The sequence below is a fragment of the Coregonus clupeaformis genome, chromosome 30 (genome assembly GCF_020615455.1).
Source record: "Coregonus clupeaformis isolate EN_2021a chromosome 30, ASM2061545v1, whole genome shotgun sequence".
In the NCBI taxonomy this organism is placed as follows: domain Eukaryota; kingdom Metazoa; phylum Chordata; class Actinopteri; order Salmoniformes; family Salmonidae; genus Coregonus; species Coregonus clupeaformis.
The window spans coordinates 46,680,901-46,705,627 of NC_059221.1; the positions used below are offsets into that span (position 1 = coordinate 46,680,901).

The following is a 24,727-nucleotide window of genomic DNA, read 5'->3' on the forward strand; positions in this document are numbered from 1 at the left end:
AAAACACACCTACAGAGAGAGAGAGAGTTAAAAACACACCTAGAGAGAGAGAGAGTTAAAAACACACCTAGAGAGATGGAGAGTTAAAAACACACCTACAGAGAGAGAGAGAGTTAAAAACACACCTAGAGAGAGAGAGAGAGTTAAAAACACACCTAGAGAGAGAGAGTTAAAAACACACCTAGAGAGAGAGAGAGTTAAAAACACACCTACAGAGAGAGAGAGAGTTAAAAACACACCTATAGAGAGAGAGAGAGTTAAAAACACACCTAGAGAGAGAGAGAGTTAAAAACACACCTAGAGAGAGAGAGAGTTAAAAACACACCTAGAGAGAGAGAGAGTTAAAAAACACACCTAGAGAGAGAGTTAAAAACACACCTAGAGAGAGAGAGAGTTAAAAACACACCTAGAGAGATGGAGAGTTAAAAACACACCTACAGAGAGAGAGAGAGAGTTAAAAACACACCTAGAGAGAGAGAGAGTTAAAAACACACCTAGAGAGAGAGAGTTAAAAACACACCTACAGAGAGAGAGTTAAAAACACACCTAGAGAGTTGGAGAGTTAAAAACACACCTAGAGAGAGAGAGAGAGTTAAAAACACACCTAGAGAGAGAGAGAGTTAAAAACACACCTAGAGAGAGAGAGAGTTAAAAACACACCTAGAGAGAGAGAGAGTTAAAAACACACCTAGAGAGAGAGAGTTAAAAACACACATAGAGAGATGGAGAGTTAAAAACACACCTACAGAGAGAGAGAGAGTTAAAAACACACCTAGAGAGAGAGAGAGTTAAAAACACATGTAGTGTATTAAGATTATGACTTTGTTAATGGTTTTAAGTGGAACCTGAGAGGATGTTTATTTAGTCAAAGAGAGCCGTTTTTAGGGTGACGCCCCATACAAGACAGGGGATTGGACAGTAGAGGGAGCCACCCATATTTTGGGGAAGATTATATATACTGGGTTTAAACGAAGAAGAGGTTATTGCAGACATTGTAATTTGGAGGAAACTGCTCTCCGGGTGGTCATGACATCCGTAAACTTATGCTGGAATCTTGTGATATGAATAAAACTTATGATCAAAGGTCAGTATGAGCGGACTACTTTGTTTAACAGCAATAATTAGCAACATTGACTCAACACTACAAAATGGCGCCCGAACAGGGACCGGTCTGCGTCTCCTTTGTTCCATTCATTGCCGCCAAGCTGACTCTCGTTCCGAAGTCATGGCCAGATAAGGGTGAGTTTCTCACCACTTTGGGCATTTGTTAGTTCGAAGGCTATTTGAGTGTGCGCTGGGGAGATGTACCGTGTTACCTGTGTGTGCTGTTATTTGCTGTTGACTAAGGGTCTGTCATAACTATTCTAAATTCGTTTGCACTGGTAAACGGCGCAAATGGCAGGGAGTGTCTATAGAAATATGTGGCTTGAATAGGAATTCTAGAACAATCGATGGAAGTGAATAAGGCAGAGATACGTATACAAATTAGGGCATTGCGAATCTGGCAAGACCTCAGGGAGGCGATCTTAGGATGGGCCGAAAATCCTCTAACGCGTTAGGTGTGTTTTAGGTGAGTTCTGGGAACTCGAGACGGTGGAATATACATTCTATTGCAAGTTACCGCTCAGCTGGTGGTTGACGAAGCATTTGTTTGATGTGACCGCTCATAGAATATCCATTGAACTCGCGGCAGCATAAAGTTAGGGACAAAGGAAAAAGGAATTTAAGGCGCAATGTAGGTTACATTGTTACATGCCACATGTTACATACATGCTAATGCTAAATGCTAATGCTAAATGCTACATGCTACATGCTAACATGCGACCTTAGAGGGCCATTGCGATGGAATAAAGCCTCTTAAATTATGTTTGTGTGTGTAGAATTTAAGTTCTATGCTTTGTGAGCTCTGTTAAGTGTTATTGTTTGTCTATAAGGGGTAAAAGAGAGGAGCTATAGCAGAATGCTAACGTTCTGTTGTCTGGAGCTGCTTCCACGGTGAAATCGTATTGGTGAATGTACTGCGCATGCGTGTGATTTTACGACACTAGATTACGACACGTGTGATTTTACGACACTAGAGTGACGTAGGGAGAATATGCCTCTGTTACACTGTGCAAGGGGGGAGACACAGACGAAGGAACAAAGAGGAGAGATTTGAACACGAATGGAATGTTCTAGTTGTTACATCGGCTGTTTGACGATGAAACTGGTTTCTTGAGACATATTGAATTGATAAAGGAGAGAGATATGTTGACGGATAAAAAATAAAAATAAAAAAATAAAAAAATAAAATAAAAATGTTATTGAGCTATTTATGCGATTCCTGAGTTAATTCTTCGAGCGAATGTGACTGGAGGAATATTGAATGGTTGAAGTGGCTCAGTGATTGCATAAACTACTAACTTCTTCTCTGTTTCTTTGACCTTTTGTCATATGAGAGGCGATGGGACGAGAGGAGAGAGAGAGAAAGAAAGAGAGGTGCTGACGTGTACATCACGTGACAAGGTGTGACGCGACAGAGGATCGAGTCAAATATCAGGCTAGTACTGTTCTGTTTACAAAAAAAACCTTCCCCTACAGGATATTTCATGTTATGACAATTTCACAGAGACTTGGCAAAAGACTGATAAAATTAAAATTGCATTTTGGAGAGTTTCTGTGCATGAGTTGGTTTGATTAGAGTTGTGTTGGGAATCGAGTACTGACATTATTCTGTAAAATTAAGATAATTGGATGCTTATTAAGCAATGGGATTTATGAGTACTGTAGTGTTGCTGGATTATAGATATTATACATACCACCTTCAATCAGGAAAGGTAAGATAGCCACTAATTGATAAATTAGTAAAATAGGAAATATAAATAAAAATTATTTTTGAGTATTCATAAATTTCTTGAATAAATTGTTTAATTGGGGGAGAATTTTTTTTTAAAATAATTTTGGGAATATTCATATTTTTATTGATTAATTTGTATTATTTAGGGGGGAATAAAAATTTGTTTATATTAATAATTAAAGGGAGGAAGCCATAGGCTATATAGTCTAAAATAAAATAATTCACAATAAAGGAATATAAAAGAGTTGTTACAATGGGGAAAAAGGATATCAGGACTAAGAAGGTAATTACACCTGTTGATATAGTACAAAATAGTAATCCTTTAACTAAAGTATTGCAAGGTTATCCGGCAAATGAAACAAAAGTTGGCCTGACATTGAACAACCATAGCTAGTGGAAGGGATTCTTAACCCTGACGTCATCAACATGATGAAAGTGGTTGAATAATAGAGAGAGGATAAGCAGAAACGATGATAAAGATGAATCCAAAACTCCAAAAGAAGAAGAAAAGGAGATGTCTGGAAACTAAGAGAAGAGTGAGGTTAAGGAAGATGGAACTTGAAGAAGATGAAGATGATGATGATGATGATCAGAGTGATTGAGAAGAGATCATGGGTGGATATGACTTTGTGATTAGAAGAAAGTTGGCAAGAGAGGAAAGAAGAAGGATACTAGAGATTTGATCTCTGATGGAAGTTGAAGGAAGAAGGATACAAGAAATTCGAGTTCTGATGAAAGCAAAGATGGAGAAAGCGATGAAGATTTGGAGATTAAAGGTGCTTTATGTTAAAGAGGATTTTATCCAACAATGATTAGCAAAGAAGAAATAGAAAGAGATATAGACCGATGCGTATCATGCCTGGATAAAGCGAATGATTTAGGAGAAGTAACACAACTGGAGGAACAACTCAAGAAGCTGAAGATACAGAAGAGAAGAAGAAACAGCTGAGAAAAGGATCCCAAGAATTGGAGGAGAAGAATACATTGAGGCCAAGGAAAGGGCCACTAGTAAGAAGATGATGGAAGATGATATTTCGAGGGCAAAACTTAGAATATAAGCTGTTGAAGAATACTGATATGTCAACAACAAGAAAGAACAGGACCAAGAAACTCTCCGAAAACTCAATCAAATACAACTGGTGGAGAAGAAGAAGGAGAAGAAAAGCTTTGGTTATGAAGAATCAGAGTGAACCAAATCAACAATCACTGCTACAGCTTCAACTGAACAAGGTCAAATGCAATTGTACCAGCCAAGTGGTACAAGTTGTTTCATATCCATAGATAGTTTCTGGAGAGAAAGAATTTCAGAGGAAGATAAAGGAGCAAGTGAAAATCACCTGTTCTCCAGGTGAACCCTTAAAGGAGCAAGGATTCTAGAGTGCCTAGAAGATCCGAAGGGGGGTGTCAGCTGATAGCACCGATTAGGAAGAAAAATATCCAACAATTGAAGTGAAAACAAAGGACTATGAGAAGTGATGGTGAATAGTGGAAAAGCTTTTATCTGTGTTGAGCCTAAAGAGGTTAAACATCTCACTATGTAAAATTAACTAATTAGGATAGGGATTTGAGGGAGTAAAACAGTTGAATACTCTTAAGGAACCAATTGAGCTCTGCTATAAAAAATCTAAGAGAAATTAAAATACACATACTGGTATTAGAACATATACCTATTGCATTGTTGGGAAGAGATGCATTGTGTAAATTGAACTGTACAATAAGATGTACACTAGACGGCTGTCTGGTAGAAGATTTTAAAAGAGTAGGGTTTTTGGGGAATCATATTTGCTTGAAAAGACAATCTGTCTGAAAAATAAAGTTAAAAGGGGTGACTGTTATTCTTGGTTACATTCCTACACCAAGAGGTACAAGAGATTTCAAACTAGGCTAAAAGATGTTTGATCGTTTGCCAAGTCTGTGTGTGAAGAAGTCAGAAGCAGGTGGGGATTACCCAATCACATGTTCTAAAAATTGGTGGTAAAGGCTTTTGTGAATAAATCAGTGGAAAAGGTTTTTAAAGGTTAGGAGAAAAGATTAGATTAAAAAAAGTTAGGAAAACTAGGGTTGAAGGAACTCTAGGACAGTAAGCTAAGTTTCAATGTTAGTAGGAAGAGAGAGAGAACTAGTGGTGATAGATGGAAATACAAGTAAGGAGTTAAAAGTCTTAGGGAGAATGGATGAAGTAACAACAAGGACATCAACACTTCAGTCTATTATAACAACAGTGGGAAGCAATTTAACTCTTTCAACATTGATAGTTATTAAAGCCATAAATATATTGCATTTGATTACAAGGGAGCAGATAGCTCCAGCACCAATTTTAGAGGAATTTCATAGTCTGGGAAGCCTATCATTGGAGGATAAGTCTAAGAGAGAAGTGGGGATTTTTCCATGGTATGGTGTAAAATTTGGGAAGATAACATAGATAATATTACCTATACCTTGCAGGGTTTGGCAAATGAAACGATAAGAGGGTTTAATCTTCTGTCGAAGATGTTTTGCTTTTGTAATTTGTTACTGACCTTTGCGAAAGCTATGATATTGAGATGGGTTGGAGTAGTGATGCCTGGAGACAACACTCAGATGCCGTTGTTGACTGTTCCTGATCTGGATGAAGAGGGACAAGTGGGACTGGATGGAGTGTTGATGGATAAATATCCTTTTTGATTATTTGATCATTTTTCAATTTCTTTTATTTTTTTTTCAATATTAGTGTGATTTTAGTATGATGTTATGAATCAAAGGGGGGAAATAGGATAATGTGATTCATATATCATTTTATATCATTTTTTATATTCTTAGTTGATATTGATGTTTTAATTTGAAAGTGTTGTTTTGCAAAAGATACTGTTTGGTCTTTTCTTTTCTTCCAGAAGCATTTGGGGGAATATGTAGAGATTGAAATACTCAAACAAGGACAATATGAAGGGACAATATGAAAGGACAATATGAGGGAAAGGAGGAGATGGAACAAGGAAGGTGTGGAAAAGTTCAGATTCCATCATCAACAATGCATTGGATCGACACTGCTGAGGAGATGAAGTGTAGTGGACTACATTCCAGTGTCTGCAATGAAATATAGACATATTTGCATGTGTAATACATAATTTGTGTCATATTCTGTCTTTATTAATTTTTGTAGAATGATATTTGATGTTATTGAATACATGTGGGGATCTTAGATGTTTTTGTTTATTTCGTGAATGCTTAGGGACATGGAGTCTAGGCAGGGATAGAGAGATCCACTGTAGGGTCCGATGGGTCGACCAGCCTTAGTGTGGATATTTTTTGGATAGTATTTTGTTTGCAGGGGCTTACATGTGTATTTAATTGCTTCATAGTTTCAAATGCATTAATAAAGATTTATGAATTGATCTGGAGTACCTAGGTGGTTGCCTGGGGCAGAGGGGCCGTGAGAGAATTTTACTGTCTTGATTGATGGATGGATATTTAAACGAAGAAGGCTGCCAGACAGGTTTTTCGCTCTCACACTTCATAAAGATTTGTTCATATTTCATAGTAATGTATTCACACTTCATAAAGATTTGTTCATATTTCATAGAAAGGTATTTACACTCCGGAGAGAAGTGTTTTTGGTTTATTGTTAAAGATACTCAATAAGAGAAATTGTTACTTGTCATAATCCTGTTCTTTTTGTTTTCGAGACTTTTAGTTAGTCTCGAAGGGGGGAATGTAGTGTATTAAGATTATGACTTTGTTAATGGTTTTAAGTGGAACCTGAGAGGATGTTTATTTAGGTTCAAAGAGAGCCGTTTTTAGGGTGACGCCCCATACAAGACAGGGGATTGGACAGTAGAGGGAGCCACCCATATTTTGGGGAAGATTATATATACTGGGTTTAAACGAAGAAGAGGTTAGAGCAGACATTGTAATTTGGAGGAAACTGCTCTCCGGGTGGTCATGACATCCGTAAACTTATGCTGAAATCTTGTGATATGAATAAAACTTATGATCAAAGGTCAGTATGAGCGGACTCCTTTGTTTAACAGCAATAATTAGCAACATTGACTCGACACTACACACACCTAGAGAGAGAGAGAGTTAAAAACACACCTACAGAGAGAGAGTTAAAAACACACCTACAGAGAGAGAGTTAAAAACACACCTAGAGAGAGAGAGTTAAAAACACACCTAGAGAGAGAGAGTTAAAAACACACCTAGAGAGAGACAGTTAAAAACACACCTACAGAGAGAGAGTTAAAAACACACCTAGAGAGAGAGAGAGTTAAAAACACACCTCCAGAGAGAGAGAGTTAAAAACACACCTAGAGAGAGAGAGAGTTAAAAACACACCTAGAGAGAGAGAGAGTTAAAAACACACCTCCAGAGAGAGAGAGTTAAAAACACACCTAGAGAGAGAGAGAGTTAAAAACACACCTACAGAGAGCAAGAGTTAAAAACACACCTCCAGAGAGAGAGAGTTAAAAACACACCTAGAGAGAGAGAGAGTTAAAAACACACCTAGAGAGAGAGAGAGTTAAAAACACACCTACACAACAATTGAAAGAGAGACTGACAAAGGTGATAACACCATCTTCTCTTTTGAATCATTTCACATACATAATACATACACTGTGGTATGGTAACAGACCAGTTTCTCATGTGTCGTCAAGACCTGACAACATTGTTATTACAGTGCCATTCAATCTCTAAGTAAATACATTAAATTCAGTTGCTGCCCTGTGAGTGTGGCGTCTCTCTTTAGTGGCCTGGTACTGGGGCAGATGGCTACTTGGCTGTCAGAGAGCTCTTTAGATTCAACACACTGCACCGCCTACTCTGGTCCGTGATTTGGTCACACCTTAATACACTCCACTGGCTATACTGGCTCTGAAGCTGCATGCCCCGGCTGCTATGGGTGGCTGACCCAGACAGGGTGTGCTCCTAACAACCACACCTGCAGAGAAGAGAGGGAGGAGAGACAGACGGAGAGGAGGCAGACAGCTGCGTAGAGGAGAGGAAAATAGAAATCAAGCCAGCATAAACCCATCCAAAAGTCTGGGAGGAGAGGAGGAGGAGGAGGAGGAGGAGGAGGAGAAGGAGGAATGGAAGCAGTCGGTTGCACATGCCAAGAAATAAATCCATATTGAGAGGATGACTTGTGAGAAAGATCACCCTTAACCTTTGGGACAGAGTGTGTCACAGTCTGCTTCCTCTGACCAATCACCCCCCACCCCCAAATACAGAAGGTGTGTGTCTGACCAATCACCCCCCAAATACAGAAGGTGTGTGTCTGACCAATCAAAATGCTCTACAGCCCAAATGGTGGAAAATGTGAAACCATGAACCCCGGATTCAAACACATCGTCCATTCATCCAGTCAGGAAAGCAGCAGTGTGTGTTATTGTGTGTGTGTGTGTGTGTGTGTGTGTGTGTCTGAGTTACTGAATGTGTCTGTGGGTGCAGAGCCAGACTCCATGATGTCACTGCTGAGCACACACACTCCTCCTGCTGCTAGTTGAGGTAACTAGGAATGTAACCCACCCACCCTGCCATCACCCCAGTCTACAGGAGTAGCAGCTACTTTCTCACTGAACTCTAACCTAAACCATAACTAACAATTACCATAAACCTAGGCCCAAATATTACACAGAAAATCTATTCCTAACCCTAACCTTGTAATAAGTGGCCATAGCTAGTGAGGTCTTGGTAAGCCTGTACTGACCTTGCCTAACCACTAGGGGTTAGACATCATCTTAGACTGATTCTAATGATCCGTCCATACTACTCCAACAGCCCTGTCTGTCAAGGCATTGCTAATGACACTCAGTAACGTGTGAAACCCCTGTAGAGGAAAGTGTAGCATTTTCAATCAACACATTATCAGGTTCTCATTATCACAGAGGGAAAACAACCATCTATCGTTCTACTCTTTGCCACATCATGATGGATAGGGAGGGAGGGAGGGAGGGAGGGAGGGAGGGAGGGAGGGAGGGAGGGAGGGAGGGAGGGAGGGAGAAATTGTCAGAAAGGGATAAATGGAGAGAAAGGAATACAGAGAATTTGAGATGAAGAGAGGAAGAAAGTGAGCGGTGGAGATAGGGACGGAGAAAGAGAGAAAGCCAGAGAGCAGGGGTGACGTGTGCTAAAGAGAATGGCACCAGATGTCCTAGTTACCCAGTCAGGATTATGTGTGTGTGTGTGCGTGTGCGTGTGTGTGTATATACAAGCCAGTGCCTCCCCATCCCTGTGCCGAACCTTCGGGACATGCCGTTCAGCCTCTTCCAGTCTCTCTACCCTGCGCTTGCCATTTCCAGCCACACCGGAAGCACGCTTGACTTTCAAGAAGAATTCAAAATAGATGATAATGCTGAGAGTAAAGTCGAGGAACTCACGATGCCTCAAACTAAAGACTTAACTGTGGAATAACAGACTGACCACTAAGACACAACAGCTGGACAGGCCACATACTTCATGTGGCTGTTTTCTTTCAGTCATCATACGCTTAAATGCCTGTCTTTATGTTTGTTGCGATTCAGAGATATAGAGATTGAATGCCAGGGATGTGATTATGTAGTGACTGAGAGGAACAGCTGGAGAGAGGCTTGAACCAGACCTCTTGGTGGACGGAGCCCATAGTCTTAAATACAGAGAGGTTACGATTCATAAGCAACCTTACCCTAAATCCTAACTTTTCCAACCTGAACCAGGGAGATGGATCTGACCTCACTGGCTATGGCCAACTTCTACCTTGGCCTCCTCCCTCTCTGGGGTCTGTCGAGCATCATTAACCAGATGGCTGTATACGGTAGTCCTAGGGGCCTGTGTACATCTGTGGTGTTTATATTTATACACACTCAAGAGGAAGTCAAACAAAAACTGTATACACACACATCAACTCAGCACTAACGTCCGACCACATCTACATCTTAGGATCGTAAACCAGAACACCATTAGGCCCTGATTTCAAAAAGACAAACTGTAAACAAACACATTAAGATGTTTGGAGAGGATATGAGGGTCAGGAATACGTCATGCCAAATAGTCACAGATGTCCACAGAGAGATAATGGTATTGTCTGACAGACACCCCACTGGGCAAACACTGGTTGAATCAATGTTGTTTCCCCATCATTTCAATAAAATTATGTTGATCCAATGTGGAATAGACGTTGTTTAAACAGAGTGTGAAAGTTGATCATGTTGTGTCTTAATGTTCATTCAGATAAGAGCTGATCCTCTGAAGATTAAAGTTAATGGTTTGGTTTGATTTGGTTTGAGTCAGTGACGTATGTGAGTGCTGATTAAAAGCTTCCCGTGCTATTAAAAAGATCACTCATACAATTAGGGCTCCCTCTCTCTCTCTCTCTCTCTCTCTCTCTCTCTCGCTCTCTCTCTCTCTCTCATCCCTCTCTCTCTCTCATCCCTCTCTCTCTCTCTCTCTCTCTCTCTCTCTCTCTCTCTCTCTCTCTCTCTCTCTCTCTCCCTCTCTCTCTCTCTCTCTCTCATCCCTCTCTCTCTCTCATCCCTCTCTCTCTCTCTCTCTCTCTCTCTCTCTATCTCTCTCTCTCTCTCTCTCTCTCTCATCCCTCTCTCTCTCTCTCTCTCTCTCTCTCTCCCTCTCTCATCCCTCTCCCTCTCTCTCTCTCTCTCTCTCATCCCTCTCGCTCTCTCTTTCTCTCTCTCTCTCTCTCTCTCATCCCTCTCTCTCTCCTCTCTCCCTCTCCCTCTCCCTCTGTCTCTCTCTCTCTCTCTCTCTCTCTCTCTCTCTCTCTCAATTCAATTCAATTCAATTCAATTTAAGGGCTTTATTGGCATGGGAAACGTGTGTTAACATTGCCAAAGCAAGTGAAGTAGATAGTAAACAAAAGTGAAATAAACAATAAATATTAACAGTAAACATTACACTCAGAAGTTTGAAAAGAATAAAGACATTTCAAATGTCATATTATGTATATATACAGTGTTGTAACAATGTGAAATAGTTAAAGTACAAATGGGAAAATAAATAAACATAAATATGGGTTGTATTTACAATGGTGTTTGTTCTTCACTGGTTGCCCTTTTCTTGTGGCAACAGGTCACAAATCTTGCAGCTGTGATGGCACACTGTGGTTTTTCACCCAGTAGATAAGGGAGTTTATCAAAATTGGGTTTGTTTTCGAATTCTTTGTGGATCGCTGTAATCTGAGGGAAATATGTGTCTCTAATATGGTCATACATTTGGCAGGAGGTTAGGAAGTGCAGCTCAGTTTCCACCTCATTTTGTGGGCAGTGTGCACATAGCCTGTCTTCTCTTGAGAGCCAGGTCTGCCTACGGCGGCCTTTCTCAATAGCAAGGCTATGCTCACTGAGTCTGTACATAGTCAAAGCTTTCCTTAAGTTTGGTTCAGTCACAGTGGTCAAGTATTCTGCCACTGTGTACTCTCTGTTTAGGGCCAAATAGCATTCTAGTTTGCTCTGTTTTTTTGTTTGTTCTTTCCAATGTGTCAAGTAATTCTCTTTTTGTTTTCTCATGATTTGGTTGGGTCTAGTTGTGTTGTTGTTGTTGTTGTCCTGGGGCTGTGTGGGGTCTGTTTGTGTTTGTGAACAGAGCCCCAGGACAAGCTTACTTAGGGGACTCTTCTCCAAGTTCATCTCTCTGTAGGTGATGGCTTTGTTATGGAAGGTTTGGGAATCGCTTCCTTTTAAGTGGTTATAGAATTTAACGGCTCTTTTCTGGATTTTGATAATTAGCGGGTATTGGCCTAATTCTGCTCTGCATGCATTATTTGGTGTTTTACGTTGTACACGGAGGATGTTTTTGCAGAATTCTGCATGCAGAGTCTCAATTTGGTGTTTGTCCCATTTTGTGAATTCTTGGTTGGTGGCGGACCCCAGACCTCAGAACCATAAAGGGCAATGGGTTCTATAACTGATTCAAGTATTTTTAGCCAGATCCTAATTGGTATGTCAAATTTTATGTTCCTTTTGATGGCATAGAAGGCCCTTCTTGCCTTGTCTCTCAGATCGTTCACAGCTTTGTGGAAGTTACCTGTGGCGCTGATGTTTAGGCCGAGGTATGTATAGTTTTTTGTGTGCTCTAGGGCAACGGTGTCTAGATGGAATTTGTATTTGTGGTCCTGGCAACTGGACCTTTTTTGGAACACCATTATTTTTGTCTTACTGAGATTTACTGTCAGGGCCCAGGTCTGACAGAATCTGTGCAGAAGATCTAGGTGCTGCTGTAGGCCCTCCTTGGTTGGTGACAGAAGCACCAGATCGTCAGCAAACAGAAGACATTTGACTTCAGATTCTAGTAGGGTGAGGCCGGGTGCTGCAGACTGTTCTAGTGCCCTCGCCAATTCATTGATATATATGTTGAAGAGGGTGGGGCTTAAACTGCATCCCTGTCTCACCCCACGGCCCTGTGGAAAGAAATGTGTGTGTTTTTTGCCAATTTTAACCGCACACTTGTTGTTTGTGTACATGGATTTTATAATGTCGTATGTTTTTCCCCCAACCCCACTTTCCATCAATTTGTATAGCAGACCCTCATGCCAAATTGAGTCAAAAGCTTTTTTGAAATCAACAAAGCATGAGAAGACTTTGCCTTTGTTTTGGTTTGTTTGTTTGTCAATTAGGGTGTGCAGGGTGAATACGTGGTCTGTCGTACGGTAATTTGGTAAAAGCCAATTTGACATTTGCTCAGTACATTGTTTTCACTGAGGAAATGAACTAGTCTGCTGTTAATGATAATGCAGAGGATTTTCCCAAGGTTGCTGTTGACGCATATCCCACGGTAGTTATTAGGGTCAAATTTGTCTCCACTTTTGTGGATTGGGGTGATCAGTCCTTGGTTCCAGATGTTGGGGAAGATGCCAGAGCTAAGGATGATGTTAAAGAGTTTAAGTATAGCTAATTGAAATTTGTGGTCTGTATATTTTATCATTTCATTGAGGATACTATCAACACCACAGGACTTTTTGGGTTGGAGGGTTTGTATTTTATCCTGTAGTTCATTCAATGTAATTGGAGAATCCAGTGGGTTCTGGTAGTCTTTAATAGTTGATTCTAAGATTTGCATTTGATCATGTATATTTTTTTGCTGTTTGTTCTCTGTTATAGGGCCAAAAAGATTGGAGAAGTGGTTTACCCATACATCTCCGTTTTGGATAGATAGCTCTTCGTGTTGTTGTTTGTTTAGTGTTTTCCAATTTTCCCAGAAGTGGTTAGAGTCTATGGATTCTTCAATTACATTGAGCTGATTTCTGACATGCTGTTCCTTCTTTTTCCGTCGTGTATTTCTGTATTGTTTTAGTGATTCACCATAGTGAAGGCGTAGGCTCAGGTTTTCTGGGTCTCTATGTTTTTGGTTGGATAGGTTTCTCAATTTCTTTCTTAGGTTTTTGCATTCTTCATCAAACCATTTATCACTGTTATTACTTTTCTTTGGTTTTCTGTTAGAGATTTTTAGATTTGATAGGGAAGCTGAGAGGTCAAATATACTGTTTAGGTTTTCTACTGCCAAGTTTACACCTTCACTATTACAGTGGAACGTTTTGTCCAGGAAGTTGTCTAAAAGGGATTGAATTTGTTGTTTCCTAATTGTTTTTTGGTAGGTTTCAACACTACTTTCCTTCCATCTATAGCATTTCTTAATATTATTCAGTTCTTTTGGCTTTGATGCCTCATGATTGAGTATTGCTCTGTTCAAGTAGACTGTGATTTTGCTGTGGTCTGATAGGGGTGTCAGTGGGCTGACTGTGAACGCTCTGAGAGACTCTGGGTTGAGGTCAGTGATAAAGTAGTCTACAGTACTACTGCCAAGAGATGAGCTATAGGTGTACCTACCATAGGAGTCCCCTCGAAGCCTACCATTGACTATGTACATACCCAGTGTGCGACAGAGCTGCAGGAGTCGTGACCCATTTTTGTTGGTTATGTTGTCGTAGTTGTGCCTAGGGGGCATATGGGGGAGGGGAATGGTGTCACCTCCAGGTAGGTGTTTGTCCCCCTGTGTGCTGAGGGTGTCAGGTTCTTGTCCAGTTCTGGCATTTAGGTCGCCACAGACTAGTACATGTCCCTGGGTCTGGAAATTATTGATTTCCCCCTCCAGGATGGAGAAACTGTCTTCATTAAAGTATGGGGATTCTAGTGGGGGGATATAGGTAGCACACAGGAGGACATTTTTCTCAGTTGAGATAATTTCCTTTTGAATTTCTAACCAAATGTAAAATGTTCCTGTTTTGATTAATTTAATAGAGTGAGTTAGGTCTGCTCTATACCAAATTAGCATACCCCCTGAGTCCCTTCCTGTTTCACACCTGGTAGTTTGGTGGATGGGACTACCAGCTCTCTGTAACCTAGAGGGCAACCAGTGGGTCCGTCTCCTCTATACCATGTTTCTTGTAGGATGACAATGTCTGTATTTCCGATTTCTTTGGTGAAGTCCAGATTCCTGCTCTTTAGGCCAAAGGCAGATGACCTCAGGCCTTGGATATTCCAGGATGAAATAGTGAAGGCTTTGTGTTCCATAAAGTGTCTAATGTTGTTGGTTGTGTGGTTTGGCCTCAGGCCAGTAATTGTGAGCAGAGCCTGCTGAGCATCTGGTACTCTCTCTCTCTCTCTCTCTCTCTCTCTCTCTCTCTCTCTCTCTCTCTCTCTCTCTCTCTCTCTCTCTCTCTCTCATTCTCTCTCTCTCTCTCTCTCTCTCTCTCTCTCTCTCTCTCTCTCTCTCTCTCTCTCTGTCGCTCTCTCTCCTCTCTCTCTCTCTCTCTCTTCTCTCTCTCTCTCTCTCTCCTCTCTCTCTCTCTCTTTCTCTCTCTCTCTCTCTCTCTCTCTCTCTCTCTCTCTCTCTCTCTCTCTCTCTCTCTCTCTCTCTCTCTTCCTCTCTCTCTCATCCCTCTCTCTCTTCCTCTCTCTCTCTCTTCCTTCTCTCTCTTCCTCTCTCTCTCATCCCAATCTCTCTTCCTCTCTCTCTCGTCCTCTCTCCCTCTCTCTCTTCCTCTCTCTCATCCCTCTCTCTTCCTCTCTTTCTCACATACACCCTCCCTCTCTCTCATCACTGTCATTCCTTCCTCTCTTCTTAAATTTTTTCCTGGTTTCCTTTCTTTCCCTCACACACCATGGCACCTCTAAGACAAACACAGACAGTGCAACAGGAATAGTTGTTCCGCTTTTATACATCTCCTCTTACTAACCCTAACCTTTATCAAATAAAAAAATTGAATCAAATCAAAGTCTATTGGTCGCGTACACAGATTTGCTGATATTATCGCAGATGCAGCAAAATGCTTGTGTTTCTAATAGTAGAGTAATACCTAGCAATACAAAACAATGCACACATAATCCAAAAAGTAAAAATACAGAAATTAAGAAATACCAGAACGAGCAATGTCAGAGTCCGGAATATATACATACAGTACCAGTCAAAAGTTTGGACACACCTACTCATTCCAGGGTTTTTCTTTATTTGTACTATTTTCTACATTGTAGAATAATAGTGAAGACATCAAAACAATAAAATAACACATATGGAATCATGTAGTAACCAAAAAAGTGTTAAACAAATCAAAATATATTTGAGATTTGAGATTCTTCAAATAGCCACCCTTTGCCTTGATGACAGCTTTGCACACTCTTGGCATTCTCTCAACCAGCTTCACCTGGAATGCTTTTCCTGGTCGAATTGCTGCAGAGAAACCACTACTAAAGGACACCAATAAGGAGAAGAGACCTGCTTGGGCCAAGAAACACGAGCAATGGACATTAGACCGGTGGAAATTTGTCCTTAGGTCTGGAGTCCAAATTTGAGATTTTTGGTTCCAACCGCCGTGTCTTTGTAAAACGCGGTGTGGGTGAAAGGATGATCTCTGCATATGTAGTTCCCACTGTAAAGTATGGAGGAGGAGTTGTTATGGTGTGGGGGTGCTTTGCTGCTGACACTGTCTGTGATTTATTTAGAATTCAAGGCACACTTAACCAGCATGGCTACCATAGCATTTTGCAGCGATACGCCATCCCATCTGGTTTGGGCTTAGTGGGACTATCATTTGTTTTTCAACAGGACAATGACCCAACACACCTCCAGGCTGTGTAAGGGCTATTTTACCAAGAAGACTAGTGATGGAGTGCTGCATCAGATGACCTGGCCTCCACAATCCCCCGACCTCAACCCATTTGAGATGGTTTGGGATGAGTCGGACCGCAGAGTGAAGGAAAAGCAGCTAACAAGTGCTCAGCATATGTAGGAACTTCTTCAAGACTGTTGGAAAAGCATTCCAGGTGAAGCTGGTTGAGAGAATGCCAAGAGTGTGCAAAGCTGTCATCCAGGCAAAGGGTGGCTATTTGAAGAATCTCAAATATAACATACATTTTGATTTGTTTAACACTTTTTTGGTACTACATGATTCCATATGTGTTATTTCATAGTTTGATGTCTTCACTATTATTCTACAATGTAGAAAATAGTACAAATAAAGAAAAACTGGAATGAGTAGGTGTGTCCAAACTTTTGACTGGTACTGTACATACAGTGAGGGAAAAAAGTATTTGATCCCCTGCTGATTTTGTACATTTGCCCACTGACAAAGAAATGATCAGTCTATAATTTTAATGGTAGGTTTATTTGAACAGTGAGAGACAGAATAACAACAACAAAATCCAGAAAAATGCATGTAAAAATGTTATAAATTGATTTGCATTCTAATGAGGGAAATAAGTATTTGACCCCCTCTCAATCAGAAAGATTTCCTGGCTCCCAGGTGTCTTTTATACAGGTAACGAGCTGAGATTAGGAGCACACTCTTAAAGGGAGTGCTCTTAATCTAAGCTTGTTACCTGTATAAAAGACACCTGTCCACAGAAGCAAGCAATCAATCAGATTCCAAACTCTCCACCATGGCCAAGATCAAAGAGCTCTCCAAGGATGTCAGGGACAAGATTGTAGACCTACACAAGGCTGGAATGGGCTACAAGACCATCGCCAAGCAGCTTGGTGAGAAGGTGGCAACAGTTGGTGCGATTATTCGCAAATGGAAGAAACACAGAATAACTGTCAATCTCCTTCGGCCTGGGGCTCCATGCAAGATCTCACCTCGTGGAGTTGCAATGATCATGAGAACGGTGAGGAATCAGCCCAGAACTACACGGCAGGATCTTGTCAATGATCTCAAGGCAGCTGGGACCATAGTCATCAAGAAAACAATTGGTAACACACTACACCATGAAGGACTGAAATCCTGCAGTGCCCGCAAGGTCCCCCTGCTCAAGAAAGCACATATACATGCCCGTCTGAAGTTTGCCAAGGAACATCTGAATGATTCAGAGGAGAACTGGGTGAAAGTGTTGTGGTCAGATGAGACCAGAATGGAGCTCTTTGGCATCAACTCAACTCGCCGTGTTTGGAGGAGGAGGAATGCTGCCTATGACCCCAAGAACACCATCCCCACCGTCAAACATGGAGGTGGAAACATTATGCTTTGGGGGTGTTTTTCTGCTAAGGGGACAGGACAACTTCACCGCATCAAAGGGACGATGGACGGGGCCATGTACCATCAAATCGTGGGTGAGAACCTCCTTCCCTCAAACAGGGCATTGAAAATGGGTCGTGAATGGGTATTCCAGCATGATAATGACCCAAAACACACGGCCAAGGCAACAAAGGAGTGGCTCAAGAAGAAGCACATTAAGGTCCTGGAGTGGCCTAGCCAGTCTCCAGACCTTAATCACATAGAAAATCTGTGGAGGGAGCTGAAGGTTTGAGTTGCCAAACGTCAGCCTCGAAACCGTAATGACTTGGAGAAGATCTGCAAAGAGGAGTGGGACAAAATCCCTCCTGAGATGTGTGCAAACCTGGTGGCCAACTACAAGAAACGTCTGACCTCTGTGATTGCCAACAAGGGTTTTGCTACCAAGTACTAAGTCATGTTTTGCAGAGGGGACAAATACTTATTTCCCTCATTAAAATGCAAATCAATTTACAAATTTTGACATGCGTTTTTCTGGATTTTTTTGTTGTTATTCTGTCTCTCACTGTTCAAATAAACCTACCATTAAAATTATAGACTGATCATTTCTTCTTTTCCCTCACTGTAAATATATATATATATATATATATATATATATATATAGTGCCTTCAGAAAGTATTCACACCCCTTGAATTTTTCCACATTTTGTTGTGTTACAGCCTGAATTTAAAATTGATTCAATTCATATTTCTGGTCAATGCCCTACATACAATACCCCACAATGTATTATGTTTTTAGATATTTTGACTAATTAATAAAAAATGAAAAGCTGAAATGTCTTGAGTCAAAAAGTATTCAACACCTTTGTTATGGCAAGCCTACATAAGTTCAGGAGTAAAAATGTTCATAACAAGTCACAAAATACGATGCATGGACTCACTCCGTGTGCAATAATAGTGTTTAACATGATTTTTGAATGACTACCTCATCTCTGTAACCCACACATACAATTATCTGTAAGGTCCCTCAGTTGAGCATTGAATTTCAAACATACAGTGGGGAGAACAAGTATTTGATACACTGCCGATTTTGCAGGTTTTCCTACTTACAAAGCATGTAGAGGTCTGTAATTTTTATCATAGGTACACTTCAACTGTGAGAGACGGAATCTAAAACAAAACAAAATCCAGAAAATCACATTGTATGATTTTTAAGTAATTAATTTGCATTTTATTGCATGACATAAGTATTTGATCACCTACCAACCAGTAAGAATTCCGGCTCTCACAGACCTGTTAGTTTTTCTTTAAGAAGCCCTCCTGTTCTCCACTCATTACCTGTATTAACTGCACCTGTTTGAACTTGTTACCTGTATAAAAGACACCTGTCCACACACTCAATCAAACAGACTCCAACCTCTCCACAATGGCCAAGACCAGAGAGCTGTGTAAGGACATCAGGGATAAAATTGTAGACCTGCACAAGGCTGGGATGGGCTACAGGACAATAGGCAAGCAGCTTGGTGAGAAGGCAACAACTGTTGGCGCAATTATTAGAAAAAGGAAGAAGTTCAAGATGACGGTCAATCACCCTCGGTCTGGGGCTCCATGCAAGATCTCACCTCGTGGGGCATCAATGATCATGAGGAAGGTGAGGGATCAGCCCAGAACTACATGGCAGGACCTGGTCAATGACCTGAAGAGAACTGGGACCACAGTCTCAAAGAAAACCATTAGTAACACACTACGCCGTCATGGATTAAAATCCTGCAGCGCACGCAAGGTCCCCCTGCTCAAGCCAGCGCATGTCCAGGCCCGTCTGAAGTTTGCCAATGACCATCTGGATGATCCGGAGGAGGAATGGGAGAAGGTCATGTGGTCTGATGAGACAAAAATAGAGCTTTTTGGTCTAAACTCCACTCGCCGTGTTTGGAGGAAGAAGAAGGATGAGTACAACCCCAAGAACACCATCCCAACCGTGAAGCATGGAGGTGGAAACATCATTCTTTGGGGATGCTTTTCTGCAAAGGGGACAGGACGACTGCACCGTATTGAGGGGAGGATGGATGGGGCCATGTATCGTGAGATATTGGCCAACAACCTCCTTCCCTCCGTAAGAGCATTGAAGATGGGTTGTGGCTGGGTCTTCCAGCATGACAACGACCTGAAACACACAGCCAGGGCAACTAAGGAGTGGCTCCGTAAGAAGCATCTCAAGGTCCTGGAGTGGCCTAGCCAGTCTCCAGACCTGAACCCAATAGAACATCTTTGGAGGGAGCTGAAAGTCCGTATTGCCCAGCGACAGCCCCGAAACCTGAAGGATCTGGAGAAGGTCTGTATGGAGGAGTGGGCCAAAATCCCTGCTGCAGTGTGTGCAAACCTGGTCAAGACCTACAGAAAACGTATGATCTCTGTAATTGCAAACAAAGGTTTCTGTACCAAATATTAAGTTATGCTTTTCTGATGTATCAAATACTTATGTCATGCAATAAAAATGCAAATTAAATACTTAAAAATCATACAATGTGATTTTCTGGATTTTTGTTTTAGATTCCGTCTCTCACAGTTGAAGTGTACCTATGATAAAAAAATTACAGACCTCTACATGCTTTGTAAGTAGGAAAACCTGCAAAATCGGCAGTGTATCAAATACTTGTTCTCCCCACTGTAGATTCAACCACAAAGACCAGGGAGGTTTTCCAATGCCTCGCAAAGAAGGGCACCTATTGGTAGATGTCACGCCCTGGCTCTGGGGACACTGTTATGTTGAGCCAGGGTGTGTAGATCTATGTTCCCTATTTCTATGTTGGCATGAGTGACTCCCAATCAGAGGCAACGAGTGTCAGCTGTTTGCTGGTTGTCTCTGATTGGGAGCCATATTTAAACTGTCGGTTTTTCCTTTGTTTTTGTGGGTTCTTGTTTCAAGTTGGTTGAGTTTGACCGTGAACTGTCACGTTACCGTCTTTGTTGTTTTGATCGTGTTTTCGCTCAATAAAGAGTATGTTTGCCTGCAACGCTGCGCCTTGGTCCTCATCTGTTCCTGACGATCGTGACAGAAGAACCCACCAAAACTGGACCAAGCAGCGTGAAGAGGAGAGAGGAAGGACCTGGGATCAGTGGAGTAGGAGTCTCGACTGGGCCCAGCTAAGTGAAGAGAAGAGAGGCTGGTCTATGGAGCAATGGATTAAGAGTCTCGACTGGGCCAAGCCAAGTGAAGAGCAGAGAGGTTGGACTTTGAAGCAGTGGGGTGAGAGTCTGGCGAAAACTAGGGAGGCCTGGTCCACGGGGAGGAGAGAACCCCAGAAATTTTTTAGGGGGGGGCTCACGACGTGGACGACGGGGCAGCAGGAGGCCGCGATGGAGCGGTCCAGCGGGTGTGCAGAGGAGGCCGCCAGGTTAAGGGGGCCACTGGTCACAGAGGAGAGGGAAAGTGTGGAGGCACGGCGAGAGGTACTGGGGTGTGTTACCAGTCCGGTCCGGCCCGTTCCTGATCCCTGCGTAGGGCCAGTGGTGTGTGTCCCCAGTACGGTCCGGCCTGTTCCTGTTCCTCGCATCGAGCCTGTGGTGCGTGTCGTCAGCCCGGCCCCGGCCTGTTCCTGCTCCCCGCACCGAGCCTATGGTGCGCGTCGCCAGCCCGGTCCGGCCTGTTCCTGCTCCCGCACCAAACCTGTGGTGCGCGTCGCCAGCCCGGTCCGGCCTGTTCCTGCTCCCCGCACCAAGTCTGTGGTGCGTTTCGTCAGCCCTGTCCGGCCCGTTCCTGCTCTCCGCACCAAGTCTGTGGTGCGCGTCGCCAGCCCAGTCCGGCCCATTCCTGCTCCAGGCACCAAGCCAGGGGTGCGTACGTCAGCCCGGTCCGGCCAGTTGCTACTCCACGCACCTAAGCCAGGGGCGCGCATCGTCAGCCCGGTCCGGTCCATTCCTGCTCCACGCACAAGCCAGGGGTGTGTATCGTCAGCCCGGTCCGGCCAGTTGCTACTCCACGCACCAAGCCAGGGGTGCGCATCGTCAGCCCGGTCGGTCCGTTTCCTGTTCCACGCACCAAGCCAGGGGTGCGTGTCGTCAGTCCGGCTCCGGCCAGCGGGGCCAGACCGGACCAGGGGTACTTTGGGGGGTTGGAGAGGGAGTGGGGATCGGGCCCAGAGCCGGATCCGCCGCCAAGGCGGAGTGCCCACCCGGTCCCTCCCTGTGGTATTTAGTTGGCTCGGTCGGAGTCCGCGCCTTTAGGGGGTACTGTCACGCCCTGGCTCTGGGGACACTGTTATGTTGAGCCAGGGTGTGTAGATCTATGTTCCCTATTTCTATGTTGGCCTGAGTGACTCCCAATCAGAGGCAACGAGTGTCAGCTGTTTGCTGGTTGTCTCTGATTGGGAGCCATATTTAAACTGTCGGTTTTTCCTTTGTTTTTGTGGGTTCTTGTTTCAAGTTGGTTGAGTTTGACCGTGAACTGTCACGTTACCGTCTTTGTTGTTTTGATCGTGTTTTCGCTCAATAAAGAGTATGTTTGCCTGCAACGCTGCGCCTTGGTCCTCATCTGTTCCTGACGATCGTGACAGTAGATGGTTAAACATTAAAAGAGCAGACATTGAATATCCCTTTGAGCATGGTGAAGTAATTAATAACACTTTGGATGGTGTATAAATACACTCAGTCACAACAAAGATACAGGCGTCCTTCTTAACTCAGTTGCCGGAGAGGAAGGAAACCGCTCAGGGATTTCACCCTGAGGCAAACTATGACTTTAAAACAGTTACAGAGTTTAATGGCTGTGATAGGAGAAAACTGAGGATGGATCAAATATTTGAAAACATGCATCCTGTTTGCAACAAAGCACTAAAGTAATACTGCAAAAAATTTGGCAAAGTAATTAACTTTTTTTGTCCTGAATACAAAGTGTTATGCTTGAGGCAAATCCAATACAACATATTACTGAGTAGCACTCTCCATATTTTCAAGCATAGTGGTGGCTGCATCATGTTATGGGTATACATGTAATAGATAAGGACTAGGGAGTTTTTCAGGATAAAAAAGAAACGGAGTGGAGCTAAGCACAGGCAAAATCCTAGAGGAAAAACGGGTTCAGTCTGCTTTCCACCAGACACTGGGAGATTAATTGACCTTTCAGCAGGACAATAATCTAAAGCACAAGGCCAAATCTACACTGGAGTTGCTTACCAAGAAGACAGAGAATGTTCCTGAGTGGCCAAGTTAAAGTTTTGACTTAAATCTACTTGAAAATCTATGGCAAGACCTGAAAATGGTTGTCTAGCAATGATTAACAACCAATTCGACAGAGCTTGAAGAACTTTGAACAGAATAATGGGCAAATATTGCACAATCCAGGTGCGGAAAGTTCTTAGAGACTTACCCAGAAAGACTCATAGCTACAGTTAACCCCCAACAACAACTGCTCCGCGGGTGCTGATGATGTCAATTAATCCTAAAGAGTCTATTGACACACCTGTCCATCAGTTTAACATAATAAAAAGATCCACATCAAAATCCGTCAGTTTAAGCTAGAGATATCAGTTTTTTGCATGGTCTGCATCTCAATATACCACATCCGCCTACGTCGGCCTTCTGCATCTGCGGTGGAAGGTGGCCAAGCTACAGCGATGTTTGTCAGACCATGAGACATCCCAAAAATCGGTCTTCTCACGAAAACGTCTGTAGCATCAGAACAGTTTGGCAAACTATTATGACCACTCTATGGAAAGGGGAGACTCTCACGAACACGGTGGTGTTCTCCGTTTTGCTCTACTACGACCCCCACAAGTGTCACGGGAATCGTCTGAAGGTCACCCATACAAACAAATTGAAGTATGGAGGTAGTTTTGTACCAACAAAAAAAAGGGGTTAAATATGTGTCCAAAAATACAAAATTATTTCCTGAGCTTTCTTATATCTCCTAGATACAGGACATAAACTTCAAAACCTTATTCCTTATTATCTTTTTTTTACTGTCTTCTTTTGCCATCTATGAATTTGGTATTCAATGCGTTTCTATGGGCTATAGTAGTAAAGGCCAACTTCAATATTTTATCAAATATTTTGCCATATTTTTTGAGGAGTCCTAAAATTCTAAATCAAATAGCTAAATTATCCATGGTACGCACACACTCACATTCCAGTTGAATACATTCAGTTGTGTGACTAGGTGACCCCTTTCCCTTCCCCTACCTTTTCTCAGCTCCCACTTTTCCTATACAGTGGCTTGAGAAAGTATTCACCCCCCTTGGCATTTTTCCTCCTGCCTTACAACCTGGAATTCAAATAGATTTTTTTTTTGGGGGGGGGGTTGTATCATTTTTTTAACCTTCATTTAACTAGGCAAGTCAGTTAAGAACAAATTCTTTTTTACAATGATGGCCTACACCGGCCAAACCTGGACGACGCTGGGCCAATTGTGCGCCGCCCTATGGGACTCCCAATCACGGCCGGTTGTGATACAGCCTGGAATCGAACCAGGGGGTCTGTAGTGACGCCTCAAGCACTGAGATGCAGTGCCTTAGACCGCTGCGCCACTCGGGAGGCATGTTGTGATTTACACAACATGCCTACCACTTTGAAGATGCAAAATATTTTTTATTGTGAAACAAACAAGACATAAGACAAAAAAACAGAAAACTTGAGCGTGCATAACTATCCCCCCCCCCCCCAAAGTCTTTGCAGCTCCTTCAGGGTTATCTTTGGTCTCTTTGTTGCCTCTCTGATAAATGCCCTCCTTGCCTGGTCCGTGAGTTTTGTTGGGAGGCCCTCTCTTGGGAGGTTTGTTGTGGTGCCATATTCTTTCCATTTTTTAATAATGTATTTAATGGTGCTCCGTGGGATGTTCAAAGTTTCTGATATTTTTTTATAACCCAACCCTGATCTGTACTTCTCCACAACTTTGTCCCTGACCTGTTTGGAGAGCTCCTTGATCTTCATGGTGCCGCTTGCTTGGTGGTGCCCCTTGCTTAGTGGTGTTGCAGACTCTGGGGCCTTTCAGAACAGGTGTGTGTGTGTATATGTATACTGAGATCATGTGACAGATCATGTGACACTTAGCTTGCACACAGTTGGACTTTATTTAACTAATTATGTGACTTCTGAAGGTAATTGGTTGCGCCAGATTTTATTTAGGGGCTTCATAGCAAAGGGGGTGAATACATATGCACGCACCACTTTTCCGTTATTTATTTTTTAGAATTTTATGAAACAAGTTATTTTTTTCATTTCACTTCACCAATTTGGACTATTTTGTGTATGTCCATTACATGAAAAAATCCATTTAAATTACAGGTTGTAATGCATCAAAATAGGAAAAATGAATAATTTTGCAAGGCACTGTAGTAAGATCATCTGAATGGGAGCTGAATGTGTCCTGCTGGGTATCTAAGTTCCTGTCAGTATACGGTCCCTCTACATTCCTTTGTCCAGGCCAAGCCAGCCATGTTTTTTTTCAGCAGCATGGTATAATTTGGCTGCTATTTTTACCAATTTGACCA

The 24,727-nt window shown here is 42.4% G+C and overlaps 1 protein-coding gene across 1 annotated transcript in view; it reads right to left on the reverse strand.

The window, feature by feature from the left end:
- Positions 1–24,727, reverse strand: part of bgnb (biglycan b) — a 44,219-nt gene that overhangs the window by 13,760 nt on the left and 5,732 nt on the right. The window lies entirely within an intron of this gene.